The 19157-nt window shown below is 38.4% G+C and overlaps 1 long non-coding RNA gene across 2 annotated transcripts in view; it reads left to right on the top strand.

Moving 5' to 3' along the window:
• The first annotated feature begins 12783 nt into the window (after positions 1-12783).
• LOC147915997 (uncharacterized) overlaps positions 12784-19157 on the top strand; it is a 49562-nt gene continuing 43188 nt past the window's right edge. For both annotated transcript variants that reach the window (XR_015553673.1, XR_015553672.1), the window contains exon 1: positions 12784-13039. This is a non-coding gene — a long non-coding RNA (uncharacterized LOC147915997). The remainder of the gene's footprint in view (positions 13040-19157) is intronic.

The following is a 19157-nucleotide window of genomic DNA, read 5'->3' as shown; positions in this document are numbered from 1 at the left end:
GCTATTGTGAAAAAAGCTGCTATGGATATTTTTGCAATAGACTTTTTGTGGACATATGTCTGCATTTCTCTCAGGTACGTACATAGAAGTAGAATTTCTAGGTAATAAGGTAGGTCTATGTTTATCTTTACTAGAAAGTGCCAAAGAGTTTTCCAAAGTTAATGTACCATTTTACACTCACACAACAATGTATGAGAGTTCTAATTGCTCCACATCCTCACAACATTTGTATTGTCAGTCTTTTTAATATTAACCAATTCAGTGGGTTAGAAATGGTATCTCATAGTATTTTTAAAAAACAAGCTTATGGAGGGTGGTGTCAAGATGGTGGCATAGGTGGACTCTGAACTCACCTCCTCCCATGGACACAACAAATTTACAACTACTCTTGGAACAATTTTACCTGAGAGAGAACTGAAAACTGGGTAAAAAGAACCCCACAACAAGGGACAGTGCTGACTGAGGTGGAAGAGGTAGAAATTCCTTTCTGGAGAGAAAAAAGCCACCTTCCAGCCACAACCCTTCACAGCCAGCCAGGAGCAATCCTAAGGTGTGAAGCCCTCCGTGGAGGAATGGGGGATCTGAGCGGGGAAGCGTTACCACAATAAGCAGCTTTTGGACTCAGTACAACTGAGACAAGTGTCATAATATCTGGCTTTGCTGGCTATTAACAACAGTGAGGAATACTACCAGAAAAGCTATCAGACATAAGGGAAAAAAAGCCTCCTCTTAAACGGCCCATGCACAAATTTACCAGTTTTGGAAAACCACCTAAAATCACCAGAAAGAAAGGTGCACAGTCCTTTAGTGAAAAGAGACTCACTTGATAGGCTTTGGGCAAATCTCAGTAAGAGGTGAGACCTCCCCACACTGGGACCACCTCCCAGGGGACTGAGACATTGGCAGCAGCCATTATGTGACTGAGTTCAGGAGTGCTGACACAGACACTGGCAGAAACCATTGGAGTTCTTCTCCTAGCCTGTTAGCTGAGGGTCTGCCTCACCCACTAGAGCAGCAATTTAATCCAGCTCAGCCAGTGCAGGCAGCCTGCCCTAGGGACCTGCCCCACCCAACAGCAAGCCCTCAGGCAACTTGTGGGCCCACATACGTGGTTTGCCTGGAACCTCTGCAGCTGGATGACTGGGTCCACCTCTGTGAGGCAGGGCATGCGCCAGGGGTGAGCCTGCATTAGTGGATTGTATGGGGCCCCTGCAGGGGTACAACTGGGTCCACTTCAGTGGGTCAGGGTATATGCACCGGGCAGGAGTGTGGGCAGTGGGGCTTGTCAGCTGCAGCAGACTTTTGCTTCTTAAACAGCAACATAGGGGATTGGCCACACCCTCCAAGCCTGAAACAATTGGGTGCTCCATGCCTGGGGCCAGACCCACTCAGCTGCAATCCTGAAAGAGCTGAAAACAGCCTTGTAGGCCAGAGGCCTACAGCAATTATAAGCCTCTGAGCATAGCAACCAGTCACTCTGGGGGCCTACTCACTTGACAGAAAAACTGCAACAGGAATGTGCTATTAGACCTTGCAGCCAACTGTGCCGGGTCTCCCCACAACTGATAAAGTGACTGAAAGGACCATAGCAGCCACACACAGCTGAGCATTGCAACCAGCTGGCCAGGTGGACAGCCTAGGCTCCCGAACACCTGTAGCAAGAGCAACCCTGCCATAACAGAAGGACACATGTAGCCCACAGAGGGGACACTCCTGGAACATTTGGAACTGGTGACTAGAGGGAAGCACACTACTAGACCTCATAAGACATATCTTACACAAGCCCACCACTAAGATCAGGAGATGTAGCTGACCTACCTAATATATAGATATAAGCACAGAGAAAGAGTCAAAATGAGGAGACATAGGACTATGTTCCAAGGAAGGGAACAGCACAAAACCACAGAAAAAGAACTAAATGAAACAGAGATAAACAATCTACCTGAAAAAGAGTATAAACTAATAGTCATAATGTTGCTCACTGACTTTGGGAAAAGAATGGATGAACTCAGTGAGAACTTCAACAAAGAATTAGAAAACATAAAACAGAACCAATCAGAAATGAAGAATACAATATGGGAAATCAAAAATTCACTAGGGGGACTCAACAGCAGAGTAGATGATACAGAAGAATGGATCTTCGAGCTGGATGAAAAACTAGAGGAAATCACCCAAGCTGAACAGATAAAAGAAAAAAGAAGAAGAATGGGTACAATCTAAGAGACCTCTGGGACAACATCAAGCATCCTACCATTCATGTTATAGGTGACCCAGAAGGAGAAGAGAGAGACAAAGGGGCAGAGAATCTATTTGAAGAAATAATAGCTGAAAACTTTCTTAACCTAAGGAAGGAAACCGACATCCAGGTACAGGAAAAACAGAGAGCACCAAACAAGATAAACCCAAAGAGACCCACAACAAGACACATTATAATTAAAATGTCAAGAGTTAAAGATAAAGAGAGAATCCTAAAGGCCACAAGAGAAAGACAACCAATTACATACAAAGGAAACCCCATAAGGCTATCAGCTGACTTCTCAGCAGAAACCTTAGAGGTTAGAAGGGTGTGGGACAATATATTTAAAGTGCTGAAAGGAGAAAACGTACAGCCAAGAATACTCTACCTGGGGGGTTGGCCTGGTGGCAAAGTGGTTGAGTTTGTGCACTCCACTTTGGTAGCCTGGGGTACACAGGTTCAGATCTGGGGCATGGACCTACACACTGCTCATCAATAATCATAAATAAACCCACACAGCTATGGACAGCTAACTTTTGACAAGGGAGCCAAGATCACACAATGGAGAAAGGAAAGTCTCTTCAATAAATGGTGTTGGGAAAACAGGAAAGCCACACACAAAAGAATGAAAGTAGACTATTATCTTACATCACACACAAAAATTAACTCAAAAAGAATTAAAGACTTGAATGTAAGACCATAAAACTTCTAGAAGAAAACATAGCCAGTATGCTCTTCAACGTCGGTCTTAGCAGCACATTTTCAAGTACCATGTCTGACTTGGTAAGGGAAACAATAGAAAAAATAAACAAATGGGACTACATCAAATTAAAATGCTTCTGTGCAGCAAAGGAAACCATCAATAAAACAAAAAGACAACCTAACAATAGGGAGAAGATGTTTGCAAACCATATATTGGATAAAGAGTTAATCTCCAAAATATATAAAGAATGCACACATCTCAACAACAAAAAAAACAACCCAATTAAAAAATAGGCAAAAGATCTGAACAGACATTTCTCCAAAGAAGATATACAGATGGTCAATAGGCACATGAAAAGATGTTCAACATCACTAATTATCAGGGAAATGCACATCAAAACTACAATGAGATTTCACCTCATGCCCATCAGAGTGGTTGTAATTCACAAGACAGGAAATAATAAGTGTTGGAGAGGATGTAGAGAAAGGGAACTCTCACACACTGCTGGTGAGAGTGCAAACTGGTGCAGCCACTATGGAAAACAGTAAGAAAATTCCTCAAAAAATTAAGAATAGAACTACTATATGATTCAGCTATTCCACTACTGGGTATTTATCCAAAGAACGTGAACACAGAAATGTGTAAAGATGTGTGCACCTGTATGTCCACTGCAGCATTATTCACAATAGCCAAGACTTGGAAGCAACCTTGGTGCCCATCAAAGGACGAATGGGTAAAGAAGATGTGGTATATATAAACAATGGAATACTACTCAGCCATAAAAAAAAGGATGAAATCTGGCCATTTGTGACAACATGGATGGACCTTGAGGGTATTATGCTAAGCAAAAGAAGTCAGAGGAAGAAAGTCAAATACCATATGATCTCACTCATAAATAGGAGATAAAAACAACAACAAACAAACACATAGAGACAGAGATTGGAGTGGTGGTTACCAGAAGGGAAGGGAGGAGGGAAGAGGGTGAAAGGGGTGATTAGACACGTGTATGGTGATGGATTGTAATTAGTCTTTGGGTGGTGAACCTGATGTAATCTACACAGAAAGCTAAATATAATGACATATGGTTGAAATTTATATAATGTTATAAACCAGTATTACCACAATAAAAAAATAAAATAAATTTTTTAGAAACAAGCTTATGAAGGGCCGGCCCCGTGGCTTAGCGGTTAAGTGCACACGCTCCGTTGCTGATGGCCCGGGTTCAGATCCCAGGCACGCACCGACGCACCGCTTCTCCGGCCATGCTGAGGCCGCGTCCCACGTATAGCAACTAGAAGGATGTGCAGCTATGACATACAACTATCTACTGGGGCTTTGGGATGAAAAAATAAATAAATAAAATTATTAAAAAAAAAAAACAAGCTTATGAAGGTATAATTTACACCCAATAAAATATACCTATTTTTAACTGTACAGTTTGATGAGTTTTAAAAATTTATGCACCTATGTAACTACCACCATAGCCCAGATATAGTATATACAGCATGGTGTATAGTATATTTGCATCACTCTTCTACCCTTTTCCGCTCAACAATAATCCCACCCTCATCTCCAATTCAGACAATCACTGATGTGTTTATGTCACTATTGATTAGTTTATCTTTTCTAAAATTTTATACGGATAGAACCATAAAGTACTCTTTTTTCACTCAACATGATGTTTTTGAGTTATAGCCATGCTGCGTATGTACTAATAGTTTTTTTGTTTTCTACACAGTAACATCTCATGGAATGAATGTCCCCTGATACATGAATATTGTTACTCATTCACTTGTTAGTGGTTGTTGGGATTATTTCCAGATTTTGGCTACTACAAATAAGGCTACTGTGAATATTTGTGTATAAGTCCTTGTGTGGACATAGAAGCACGGAAATAATAAAGACAGAAAGTAACAAATTATGAAAATAAACCAAATTTAGAAAGGCTCAGCATACTAAAAATCACTTATTTGAAGAGAAAAACTAAACAAACCTTAAGCAAGACTGATTGTGGGGGGAAAAAATACATATACAGTTTTTTAATAAGAAAAAGAGAGATAATTACAGGTAGAAAAAGCAATATGATAAATAACAAAAATTTATATATCAATAAACATGAAAATTCATTTTTTCTAAAAAAAGAAAAATAAACCAAAATTGTCTTAAGAAGAAAGAAGACTGGGCCGGCCCCGTGGTGTGGCAGTGAAGTGAGTACGCTCTGCTGCTGGCGGCCCAGGTTCGGATCCCGGGCGCGCACCAACGCACCGCTTGTCAGGCCATGCTGTGGCGGCATCCCATATAAAGTGGAGAAAGATGGGCATGAATGTTAGCTCGGGGCCAGTCTTCCTCAGCAAAAAGAGGAGGATTGGCATGGATGTTAGCTCAGGGCTGATCTTCCTCACAAAGAAAAAGAAGAAAGACTGAATACATTAATAGTAATATTGACCTTAGGCGTAGGCACAGATGATGAAACTGAGACTCAGATGGAAAAGCTTACATTGTTTGTAGTGGCCAGAGTCTGTTCACTGGTAATGACAATTATTAAAAAGAATTGCTACTTAAAAATTGCCACACTCAAAGGATACCATACTCAGAAAGATTTGCAGCCAGGTTTTACTGAACCTTCCAGGGACAGATGATTCTTATCTGATGCAAATTATTTCAAATGCAAAGCTACACAGCTCATATGTGGCTGGAGTAACCTTAATATCAAAATTATAAATAGTCAACTTAAAAGTATAGGTACAGAAACCTCAAATAAAATGTTTGCCTATGGAATAAAAGGAATTCCTCTCTCAATTTGACTAATAATGTCCTTCCAATACTACAGCAAGCATCATACTTAATAGCTAAAACTCAGGAATGAGAAAAATGTGCTTACCTTTACATTTCCATGCAGTATTAGAGGTCATAGTCAATAAAATGAGATGAGAAAAAATATAAGATATGAGAATTGACATGAAAAATATAAAATCATCTTTATTTACCGATATGTTATTATTTACATAGAAAATTCAAAAGCATTTAAAAGCAAATAAGTAGAAATAAAAGGAGAATTAAGCAAGTTTGTTGGTTAAAAGATTTAAATATAAGAATTAATAATAGAAATAAGCAATATGTAATAGAAAAATATGCCATTCAAAGGAGCAACAAAACCTAAAATGTATTTAGGGATAAATATCCTTAAAAGTGGAAGATGTACAAGCCCTTTATAGAGAATCTTACAAAACATATTGAAGTCCAAACAATGCCTGAATAAACGAAAAGATATACTGTTTTCCTAGAAGAGATGACTAAAAAGTACAAATAGGTCAAGTGTTCACACATCACTTCATAAATTCAGTGTATTTCTGATAAAAATCCCAACAGGGTATTTTGTGGAACTTTACAAGCTGATTCTAAACTTCATAGGAAACAAACATAAAAAGGCCAATAAGAACAAAGACAGTCTTGAAGATGAACAAGTTTAGGAGGCTTTTCTAAGCAGAAATAAACCTAATTTTGAAGGTACAGATATTAAGGTAAGCATGCTATTGACTTGAGGAGAAAAAACTAGGCTTTTAGAATAGAATGTAGACCAGGAACAAACAACAAATTCACAAAAATGATGATAATGATAATGATAGTGATGTGTGACTATCTGTCTATAACAGAAAAAAGAAATGGCAGTTTTTATAAATGAGGAAATGATGAGTTCTTCAAAATACTCTTTTGGGACAATTGACTACTTGTCTATTTGGGAAAAAAATTACATCCCTAACTCACTTCATACAAAAAATAAACTGCAGATAGATTAAAGGCATAAATATGCAAACGGTAATTTTTAGAAGAAACTATGGAAGAATATATTTATGACGTTGAGACATGAAAGAAATTTTTTTATTTTTTTTTATCTTTTGTTTATTGCAGTAACATTGGTTTATAACATATGAATTTCAGGTGTACATCATTATACTTCTATTTCTGCATAGATTACATCATGTCCACCACCCAAATACTAATTACAACCCATCACCACACACATGTGCCGAATTATCCCTTTTGCCCTCCTCCCTCCCCTCTTCCCCTCTGGTAACCACCAATCCAATCTCTGTCTCTACGTGTTTGTTTATTGCTGTTATTTTCTACTACTTAATGAAGGAAATCATACGGTATTTGACCTTCTCCCTCTGACTTATTTCACTTTGCATAATACCCTCAATGTCCATCCATGTTGTCACAAATAGCTGGATTTCGTCGTTTCTTATGGCTGAGTAGTATTCCATTGTGTATATATACCACATCTTCTTTATCCATTCGTCCCTTGATGGACACTTAGGCTGCTTCCAAGTCTTGGCTATTGTGAATAATGCTGCAATGAACACAGGGGTGCATGTATCTTTACACATTGGTGTTTTCAAGTTCTTTGGATAAATACCCAGCAGTGGAATAGCTGGATCATATGGTAGTTCTATCCTTGATTTTTTGAGGAATCTCCATACTGTTTTCCACAGTGGCTGCACCAGTTTGCACTCCCACCAGCAGTGTATGAGAGTTCCGTTCTCTCCACATCCTCTTCAACATATGTTGTTTCCTGTCTTGTTAATTATAGCCATTCTGACAGGCATGAGGTCATATCTCATTGTAGTCTTGATTTGCATTTCCCTGATAGTTAATGATTATGAACAACTTTTCATGTGTCTGTTGGCCATCTGTATATCTTCTTTGGAGAAATGTCTGTTCAGGTCTTTTGCCCATTTTTTAACTGGGTTGTTAGTTTTTTTGTTGTTGAGATGCATGAGTTCTTTATATATTTTGGAGATTAAGCCCTTATCAGAAGTATGGTTTGCAAATATCTTCTCCCAATTGTTAGGTTGTCTTTTCGTTTTGTTGATAGTTTCCTTTGCTGTGCAGAAGGTTTTTAGTTTGATGTAGTCCCATTTGTTTATTTTTTCTATTGTTTCTCTTGCCCAGTCAGACACGGTGCTTGAAAATATGTTGCTAAGACTGATGTCGAAGAGCGTACTCCCTATGTTTTCTTCTAGAAGTTTCATAGTTTCAGGTCTTACATTCAAGTCTTTAATCCATTTGGAGTTAATTTTTGTGTATGGTGTAAGGTAAGGGTCTACTTTCATTTTTTTGCATGTGGCTGTCCAGTATTCCCAACACCATTTGTTGAAGAGACTTTCTGTTCTCCATTGTATGTTCTTGACTCCTTTGTCAAAGATTAGCTGTCCATAGATGTGTGGGTTTATTTCTGGGCTTTCGATTCTATTCCATTGATCTGTGTGTCTGTTTTTATGCCAGTACCATGCTGTTTTGGTTACTATAGATTTGTAGTATATTTTGAAATCAGGGAGTGTGATACCTCTAGCTTTGTTCTTTTTTCTCAGGATTCCTTTAGCTATTAGGGGTCTTTTACTGTTCCATAAAAATTTTAGGATTCTTTGTTCTATTTCTGTGAAAAATGTTGTTGGGACTTTGATAGGGATTGCATTGAATCTATAGATGGCTTTAGGAAGTATGGACATCTTAACTATGTTAATTCTTCCAATCCAAGAGCTCGGAATATCTTTCCATTTCTTTGTGTCTTCTTCAATTTCTTTCAGAAATGTTTTATAGTTTTCGGTGTACAGATCTTTCACCTCTTTGGTTAAGTTTATTCCTAGGTATTTTATTCTTTTTGTTGCAATTGTAAATGGATTTGTATTCTTAATTTCTCTTTCTGTTACTTCATTGTTAGTGTACAGAAATGCAACTGATTTTTGTATGTTGATTTTGTATCCTGCAACTTTACCATATTCGTTTATTACTTCTAAAAGTTTTTTGGTGGATTCTTTACAGTTTTCTATATATAAAATCATGTCATCTGCAAATAGTGACAGTTTCACTTCTTCCTTTCCAATTTGGATCCCTTTTATTTCTTTTCTTGCATGATTGCTCTGGCTAGGACTTCCAGTACTATGTTAAATAGGAGTGGTGAGAGTGGGCATCCTTGTCTGGTTCCTGTTCTTAGAGGGATAAGTTTCAGTTTTTCACCATTGAGGATGATATTAGCTGTGGGTTTGCCATATATGGCCTTTATTATGTTGAGGTACTTTCCTTCTATACCCATCCTATTCAGAGTTTTTATCATAAATGGATGCTGTATCTTGTCAAATGTTTTCTCTGCATCTATTGAGATGATCATGTGATTTTTATTCTTCATTTTATTAATGTGGTGTATTATGTAGATTGATTTGCTAATGTTGAACCATCCCGGCATACCTGGAATAAATCCCACTTGATCGTGGTGTATAATCTTTTTAACGTATTGTTGTATGCGGTTTGCTAGTATTTTGTGGAGGATTTTTGCATCGATGTTCATCAGTGATATTGGCCTGTAATTTTCTTTTTTTGTGTTGTCCTTGTCTGGTTTTGGTATAAGAGTAATGTGGGCTTCGTAGAATGAGTTAGGGAGCCTCCCCCCTCCTCAGTATTTTGGAAGAGTTTGAGTAGGATAGGTATTAAGTCTTCTTTGAAGGTTTGGTAGAATTCACCAGGGAAGCCGTCTGGTCCTGGACTTTTATTTTTGGGAAGGTTTTTGATTACTGTTTCGATCTCCTTACTGGTGATTGGTCTATTCAAATTCTCTACTTCTTCTTGATCCAGTTTTGGAAGGTTGTATGATTCTAAGAATTTATCCATTTCTTCCAGATTGTCGAACTGGTTGGCATATAGATTATCATAGTATTCTCTTATAATCTTTTGTATTTCTGAGGTATCTGTTGTAATTTCTCCTCTTTCATTTCTGATTTTACTTATATGTGCCTTCTCTCTTTTTTTCTTGCTGAGTCTAGCTAAAGGTTTGTCAATTTTGTTGATCTTTTCAAAGAACCAGCTCTTGGTTTTATTAATTTCTCCTACTTATTTTGTCTCTATTTCATTTATTTCTGCTCTGATTTTTATTATTTCCCTTCTTCTACTGATTTTGGGCTTTGTTTGTTCTTCTTTTTCCAGTTCCTTTAGGTACATTGTTAGATTGTTGATTTGAGATTTTTCTTGTTTGTTGAGATAGGCCTGTATTGCTATAAACTTCCCTCTTAGAACCGCTTTTGCTGTATCCCATAAATTCTGGCATGTCGTATTTTCATTTTCATTTGTCTCCAGGTATTTTTTGATTTCTTCTTTGATTTCTTCATTGACCCAGTCGTTGTTCAGTAGCATTTTGTTTAATCTTCATGCGTTTGTGGCTTTTCTGATTTTCTTCCTATAGTTGATTTCTAGTTTCAAACCGTTGTGGTCAGAAAAGATGCTTGGTATTATTTCAATCTTCTTAAATTTATGGAGACTTGTTTTGTGGCCTAATATGTGATCAATCCTGGAGAATGTTCCATGTGCATTTGAAAAGAACGTGTATTCTTCGGGTTTTGGATGGAATGCTCTGTATATATCTACTAGGTCCATCTGTTCTAGTGTGTCATTTAAGGCCAATGTTTCCTTATTGATCTTCTGTTTGGATGATCTATCCATTGGTGTAAGTGGAGTGTTAAAGTCCCCTACTATTATTGTGTTACTGTCTATTTCTCTTTTTATGTCTGTTAATAATTGCTTTATATATTTAGGTGCACCTACATTGGGTGTGTAGATATTTACAAGTGTTATATCCTCTTGTTGGATTGTTCCCTTGATCATTATGTAATGCCCTTCTTTGTTTCTTTTTACAGTTTTTGTTTTAAAATCTATTTTGTCTGATATGAGTATTGCTACCCCAGCTTTCTTGTCATTGCCATTTGTGTGGAGTATCTTTTTCCATCCCTTCACTTTCAGTTTGTGAGTGTCTTTAGGTCTGAAGTGTGTCTCTTGTATGCAGCATATATATGTGTCTTGTTTTTTTATCCAATCAGCCACCCTATGCCTTTTAATTGGAGCATTTAGTCCATCGACATTTAAAGTAGCTATTGATAAGTATGTACTTACTGCCATTTTTTTAGCTTTTTTTTTCTCAGTGTTTTAGTAGTCCTTCTCTGTTCCTTTCTCCTTCTATACAGAATTGATGGTCTCTTTAGTTTGACCTCTGTCTGAAAGCTCTACTCTTTAACTCCCCTCCTCCCTCATTTTGTGTTTTTGATATATCTACCCTCTTTTTTTGTGCATTTGTATCCATTACCCTCTTATCATGGAAATAGATAATTTTTCCTATTTGTGGTCTTCACTTTTCCCCTTAAATCAGTCCCTTTAACATTTCTTATAGCACTGGTTTCTTGGTGACAAACTCCTTTAATTTTTGCTTATCTGGGAAAATTTTGATCTCTCCTTCCATTTTGAATGATAACCTTGCTGAGTAGAGTATTCTTGGCTGTAAGTTTTTTCCTTTTAGCACTTTAAATATATCATGCCACTCTCTTCTAACCTGTAAGGTTTCTGCTGAGAAGTCAGCTGATAGCCTTATGGTGTTTCCTTTGTATGTAACTTGTCTTTCTCTTGCGACTTTTAGGATTCTCTCTTTATCTTTAATTCTGGACATTTTGATTATGATGTGTCTTGGTGTGGGCCTCTGGGTTTATTTTATTTGGGGCTCTCTGTGCTTCCTGTACCTGGATATCTGTTTCCTTCCTTAGGTTAGGGAAGTTTTCATCTATTATTTCATCAAATAGATTCTCTGCCCCTTTGTCTCACTCTTCTCCTTCCGTGACACCTATAACACGGATGTTAGTGTGTTTGATGTTGTCCCAGAGGTCCCTTAGACTGTCCTCAGTCTTTTTAATTCTTTTCTCTTTTACCTGTTCACCTTGGGTAATTTCTTCTAGTCCTTCATCCAGCTCACAGATCTGTTCTTCAGTATCCTCTACTCTGCTTTTGAGTCTCTCTAGTGAATTTTTCATCTCCAGTATTGTATTCTTCATTTCTGATTGGTTCTTTTTTATATCTTTCATTTCTTTGTTGACATTCTCACTGAGTTCATCTATTCTTCTCCCCAGATCAGTGAGCATCCTTAACATTGTTTGTTTGAACTCTCTGTTGGGTAGGTTGCTCATTTCTGTTTCACTTAGTTCCTTTTCTGGGGTTTTGTCCTGTTCCTTTACTTGGAATGTATTCCTTTGCCTCCTCATTTTGCCTCTTTCCCTGTGCTTGTGTCTACGTATTAGGTAGGTCAGCTAAGTCTCCTGCTCTTGGATAGGTGACCTTATATAAGTGATGGCTTAGGAGGCCTTCAGCATGCTTCCCTCAGTTCTCAATGTTCCAGGGGTGACCCCTATGTGGGCTACATTTGTCCTTCTGCTGTGGCATATTTGGTCTCCCTGTAGGCACCCAGGGAGGCCGAGTTATGCTCTTGGCCAGCTGTTGTAATGCTCAGCTGCTTGTAGTTGTTGTGGGCCCTTCAGTCTCTTTATCAGGTTGGGGAGCCCCAGCACATTTGGCTGCAAGTTCTAATACCACATTTGTGTTGCAGTATTTCTTTTAAGTGAGTAGGCCCCCAGAGTGGCAGGTTGTTAGGCTCAGGGGCTTACAATTCCTATAAGCCTCCAGCCTTTAGGTCTCTTGTCAGCTCTCTGAGTATTGCAGCTGGGTGGGGCTGGCCTCAGGCTCGGCAGCACACAATTGTTTCAGGCTTTGGAAGGTGGGGCAAACCCCCTATGTGGGTCTTTGATAAGCACAAGTCTTCTGCAGCTGACAAGCCCCACCGCCCACAGGTCCACACACACACAGTCAACACAGTCCTGCCCTGTGTGCACGCCCCGACCTCCTGAAGTGGACCCAGTCTCTCCACGGTGGGAGCCCCACACACTCCACCACCGCTTCACACTCTCAACCTGCTCCTTGTGCACGCCCTGCCCCACTGAAGTGGGCTCCGTCACCAGGCTGCAGAGAATCCAGTCACCATCTATGCAGGCCCACAAGTTGCCTGAGGGCTTGTTGTTGGGTGGGATCAGTGTCTAGAATGGGCTGCCTGCTCTGGTTAAACTGGATTAAATCGGTGCTCTAGTGGGTGGGGCAGACCTGGGCTAGCAGGCCCCAGGGAGAACTCCAATGGCGTCTGTGTCACCACACCCACACCAGGCCACAGCAATGTCTGCAGCTAATGTTCCAGTCCCTGGAGAGGTCTCACCTCTCACCAAGATGCACTCAGAGCCTATCAGGTGAGTCTCTTTTCACCAAAGCACTGTGCACCTTTCTCTCTGGTGATTTTAGGTTGCTTTCTGAAACGGGTGAGTTTGCGCATGGGCCCTTTAAGAGCCGGTTTTAATGTCTTTGTGAACCAGCTTTTCTGGGGGTACCCCCCAATGTTTTAGTAGCAGGCAAAGTCAGATATTATGACGCTCGTCTCGATTGTGCTGGATCCACAAAATGCCCACAGTGGGGGTGCTACCCGGCTCAGGGCCCGCTCCTCCAGGGTGGGCTGTGTACCTTTGGGCTGCTCCCAGGCGGCCATGAGGTGCTGCGGCTTGTGGAGGTGGCGTTTTTCCTCTCCAGAAGGGAATTTCTGCCTCTTCCACCTCGATTGTCCTTTGTTGCAGGAGTTCCTCTTATCCAGTTTTCAGTTCTGTCTCAGGGGTAATTTCTCCATGAGTAGTTGTAAATTGGCTGTGTCTGCAGGAGGAGGTGAGTTCAGGGTCTGCTTACACCGCCATCTTGACTTCTCTCTCAAAAGAATTTCTTTTTAAAAATCACCAAAAAAGAAAAGTGCAAGAAAGGAAAAAATTGATAGCACTGAAGATCTTAACTTTAAACAAAAAAAGCTTCTGTAGAAAAAATATACCACAGAGAAGGTAAAAAGATAAGCCATAGACTAAAAGAACATATTTGCAACAAATATATCCAATCAGGAACAGTAATCAAGAATATATACAAAACATCTACAAATCAATAATCTTCAAATGACAAGGAACTTGAAAAGGCAATTTATGGAAGAAGAAACCTGAATGGGTAATTAACGTATGATTAGAGGCTCAATCTTACTATTAAACAGGGAAAAACAAAACAAAAATGAGACATTTCACACCCAATATGTTTCCAAAAATTAAAATAGATCTTCCAATACTGAATTGTTGGCAAGGATGTGGATAAATGGAAACTTTCATACATTCCCGTGGGGAGTGAAACTGGGACAATCATCTTAAATAGCAATTTTGCAATACTTGGTAAAGTCACTTTGCTTACATTACAATTCAACAATTCTACTTTTGGTTATGTAGCCTGCAGCTGCGCTCTCTGTTACAGTAACATCTAGCTACATTTAGCTATCTGAGCACTTGAAAAATTGAGATGTAATGTAAGTGTAAAATAAACATCAGATTTAAAAGACTTAGTACAAGGAAAAGAATGTACAATACCTGATTCATAATTTTGTATTGGTTACTTATTGGAATGGTAATATTTTGTATATATTGGGTTAAATAAAATATAGTATTATAATTAAATTTTTACCTATTTATTTTTATTTTTTAATATCACCACGAGAAAATTTAAAATACATATGTGGCTTGTATTATATTTCTTTTGAACTGTGTCCTGATCTAGAGAAACTCACACATCTACTCAAGAAAACCTGTACATAGAGCAATCAGGCAAGAAAAAGAAATAAAAGGTATCAGAATTGGAAAGGAAGAAATAAAATTGTCTCTATTTGCAGATGGCATGATTTTATACTCAGAAAATCCTAACGACTCAGCCAAAAAACTGTTAGATCTAATCAATGAATTCAGTGAAGTTTCAGGATACAAAATTAACATACAAAAATCAGTAGTGTTTCTATATACTAACAACAAAATTTCTGAAAAAGAAATAAAGAAATTGATCCCATTTGCAATAGGATCAAAACCAATATAATACTTAGGAATAAATTTAACTAGGGAGGTGAAAGATCCCTATGGTGAAAACTACAAGACATTGATGAAACAAATCAAAAAAGACACAAATGAATGGAAAGGTATCCCATGTTCATGGGTCGGAAGAATTAATGTTGTTAAAGTATCAACGCTACCAAAAGTATCTACAGATTCAATGCAATCCCTATCAAGATTCCAATGGCATTTTTTACAGAAGTAGAAAAAACATTCATAAAATTTATATGGAACCACAAAAGATCCCGAACAGCCACAGAAATCCTGAGAAAGAAGAAAAAAGCAGGAGGTATCATATTTCCTGATTTCAAGCTGTATTATAAAGCTATAGTCATCAAACAGGATGGTACTGGCATAAAAACAGACAAATAGACCATTGGAACAGAATTGAGAGCACAGAAATAAACCCAAACATACGTGGTCAACTAATATTTGACAAGGGAGGCAAAAATACTCAACGCAGAAAAGATAGTCTCTTCAATAAATGGTGCTGGGATAATCGGATATTCACATGTAAAAGAATGAAACTGGACCCCTATCTTACACCACTCACAAAAATTAACTTGAAATGGATTAAAGATTTAAATGTAAGATCTGAAACCATGAAACTCCTACAAGAAAACATAGGAACAAATCTCCTTGATCTGTGTCATGGTAATGATTTTTTGGATCTGACACCTAAAGCACAAGCAACAAAATCAAAAATAAAGAAATGGAACTACATCAAACTAAAAAGCTCTTGCATAGCAAAAGAAACCATAAACAAAGTGAAAAGACAACCTACAGAAGGGGAAAAAAATATTTGCAAACCATATATCTGATAAGGGGTTAATATCCCAAACACATAAAGTACTCATAAAACTCAATAGCAAAATACCAACCCAATTAAAAAATGGCCAGAGGACCTAAATAGACATTTCTCCAAAGAAGATATATGAAAGGCCAACAACACGTACATGAAAAGATGCCCAACATCACTAGTCATTAGGGAAATGCAAACTAAAACCACGATGAGATATCACCTCATGCCTGTTAGAATAGCTGTCATCAAAACGACAAGAGACGACAAATACTGGCATGGATATAGAGAAAAGAGATCTCTTGTGCACTGTTGGTGGGATTGTACAGCCACTATGGAAAACAGTATGAAAGGTCCTCAAAAAATTAAAAATAGGACTGCTATATGATCCAGCAATTCTATGTCTGGGTATTTATCCAAAGGAAACAAAAACACTAATTCAAAAAGATATATACAACCCCATGTTCATTGCAGCATTATTTACAATAGCCAAGACATGGAAATAACCTAAGTGTCCATTGATGGATGAATGGATAAAGAAGTTGTGGTGTGTATATATGGAGTATATACACATATACACTCACACACAATGAAATATTAGCCAAAAAATAAGGAAATCCTACCATTTGTGACAACATGGATGGAACTTGAAGGCATTATACTAAGTGAAATAAGTCAGGCAGAGAAAGACAAATACTGTATGATCTCGCTTATATGTGGAGTCTGAAAAAAAACCCAAACAACAACAACGAAGACCCCAAACTCATAGAAAAAGAAATCAGACTTGTGGTTACCAGAGGCAGGGTGTTGAGGCAGAGGGGGAATTGGAGGAAGGTGGTCAAAAGGTACAAACTTCCAGGTATAAGATAAATGAGTATTGGGGATGTAATGTACATGATGACTGTAGGTAACAATGTTGTATGATATATAGGAAAGTAGTTAAGAGAGTCAATCCTAAGAGTTCTCATCACAGGGAGAAATGTTTTTCTTCCTTTATTCTTTTCAAAAAAGAAAAAGAAGAAGACATGTACAAGAGTGCTTGCGGTAGCATTGTTTGCAATCACAAAATTTAGAGACAACTTCTATGGTAATTAACAGGATAACTAATAACTTGTTTCTGTGCAATGAAATTATATACAGAGTTAAAATAAGGAAATTAGAGCTCCATATGTAAGCAAACAGAAATCTCAACTACATAGGTTATGGAATATTATGCAGAGTATGTTAAGCAAAAAATATAGTTTGTAGAATATTATATAGTGTGATACCATTCACTTAATTAAAAAATTCCACAGAAAATAACTTGTTTATTAATATATATATATGTGCAGTAAAACTATAAAAACACAGAAATGATAGAAACCAATTTCAGAATAATTATTGCCTCTGGGAATGGAAGGAGGAAAATGAGATCAGGAAGAGTTATATTCGAGGTTTCAATTATATTAATAATGTTTTATTTTTTTAAAACAAAGGATTGAAAGCAAAAATGGCAATTTGTCAGAATTTGTTAAAGCTGTCAGTCAATACATAGATATATCTTGGGTTATTATTCTTTATAGTTTTGCTATGTTAAAAATAGTTCATCATAAAAAGTAAATGAGAAAACTACATTGTATGAGAGTTTTTTAAAAGACTAAATTCCAAAGATTTGGTGAAAATATTGCAATCTAATAAAAGTACAGGGAAGGGAGTTCTATTTACATTCATGAGGTAGAAACATGGGTAAAGCTTTGGAAAAAGATGACCTGGGTTCAAAACGTAACTGGGCTGCTTCTTAGCTATGGAACCTTGAGCAACGTGGTTAAGTTTCTGTTTTCACGTCTACGAAGTAAGGATCACAATATTTGCAGGACAGGGTTGTCATCAGGGTCAAAGTGACATAGATACCACTAGTCTGGCACATTTGGCATTCCATAAATTGTAGGCTCATGTATGTTAGTGCATATTTTCATTCCCTTTCTTTATACCTCAGCCCTTCCACGTACCCCTGTTTTTCCCCCACTTCAAAGCCAAGAGAAGAGGAGCTCTGTTCAAATAAGAATAAGACTAGATTGTGATCTGGAGAAAAGTGAAAGGCTACTCAAATAACGAATATGCGTAATTTGGCAGAATGGAATTTAATCCGAGCTTTGTAGTATAATGAGATTAACACTTGCTCAAATCTCACAGAGTAGCTATGAAAACTAGCTCTGTGATGAGTAGGAAAGCCTTCTCTGAACTCTAATGGATTCTTGCCTCTTCTGCAGTAGTCAGTCTGTGGGACTTTTCCTCAATTTGGCAGGTTTGAAGTGGAAAACACATAGCCACAGGGGTCTTTGAAACCAAAAACTGGAACCGTAGAGGTATTGGATGTTTATTATCAGGATGACCTTAAACCAGTTCCCACGGAATGACAGCTAGCTGTCACAACTGAAAATGATCTTCAGTGGGATGGTCTCAAGTGTTCCCCACAGACATGCAGAAAGGGGGTAAGAGATTCCTAAAGTACACAGCATTCTGCTTACTGGGGTGCTCCGAGGGCAGGTAAAGTTGCCAGAGTTCCTTCCTTTGTCAGTCGGTCCACACAATCATTTATCCACCCAGACATTCATCCTTCCATCCAGGCCAAACGGAAGGCAAACCATAAGGGAGAACCTACTGTGTCAAGCACTGTTAGAGGTGTTTTACACAGTCTCCCAAGTAACCAGATTATCATGTGTGAGGTGACATACTTAAGAATATTGAGGTGAATGTGACATAGTCTTTGAATCAGACGTGTTGATTGAGTAACTGGGACAATATTTTAAGAATACAAATAACTAACATAAGGCACAACACAAAAAATACAAAGCACAAAGAAAATGCTTCAGGAATCAGAGGAAGAGATGTCAAAACCAGGCGCCAGCAGTAGGAAAGAAAGCATAAAGCCTTGAACTGGTTACCAGGGATCAGGCAGAGCCTGGGCACAGGGTGGGGTGAAGAGCGTAGGTGGAGGGAAACAGTGAGCAAAGCACGAAAAAGGGAAAGTTCAGGCTGGGAGAGAATTATTTTAAAATCTAAACTAGTGGGATTGGAATCATGGGCCCATTGCTTTTATTGATGACTTCATCATAGTCCAGAGAGGATCCTTCAATCTTCAGTATCCAACCACCCCAAACAGTGTGTCTCCTACACTGTGAGACACTTCTAGCTCTGATCATATCAAATAATACGCCTAGAACACAACTGAAATTCTTCACATTGTGAATTTATTCCTTTCTTACAGTTTGATATTCAGGGCCCCTAATTTTCTTCTTGGGTGGAGAGTTGGGAGCACATACAAGTTCTTGGATCCTGGACAGACTAGGCAACTTAGAGACGGCATATTTATAGCAGTGACCTCGAACCAGCAAGAGGCAGAGTGAAACCTGCTGGAGTGGTTAGGATTTGGCTTCTTCCCTCCCACTGCTTCAGTTATCTGCACTACTCCCTCACTGTCCTCCTGTCTCTGACAGGATGTCCCCCTTTCCTCCGCCTCCACAAGGACTTGATGCATCACCATCCCCACGTGATCTTTATCATCAAACACTTGTTCTCTAGTGGCTTTCTCTCTAAAAATAAAAACATGGCCAAGCCTCTCTCGTTCGTATCCCC

Source organism: Ceratotherium simum, chromosome 11 (assembly GCF_057802395.1).
Source record: "Ceratotherium simum simum isolate JZ-2026a chromosome 11, ASM5780239v1, whole genome shotgun sequence".
Classification (NCBI taxonomy): Eukaryota; Metazoa; Chordata; class Mammalia; order Perissodactyla; family Rhinocerotidae; genus Ceratotherium; species Ceratotherium simum.
This window is presented reverse-complemented; position numbering and strand designations above follow the sequence as displayed.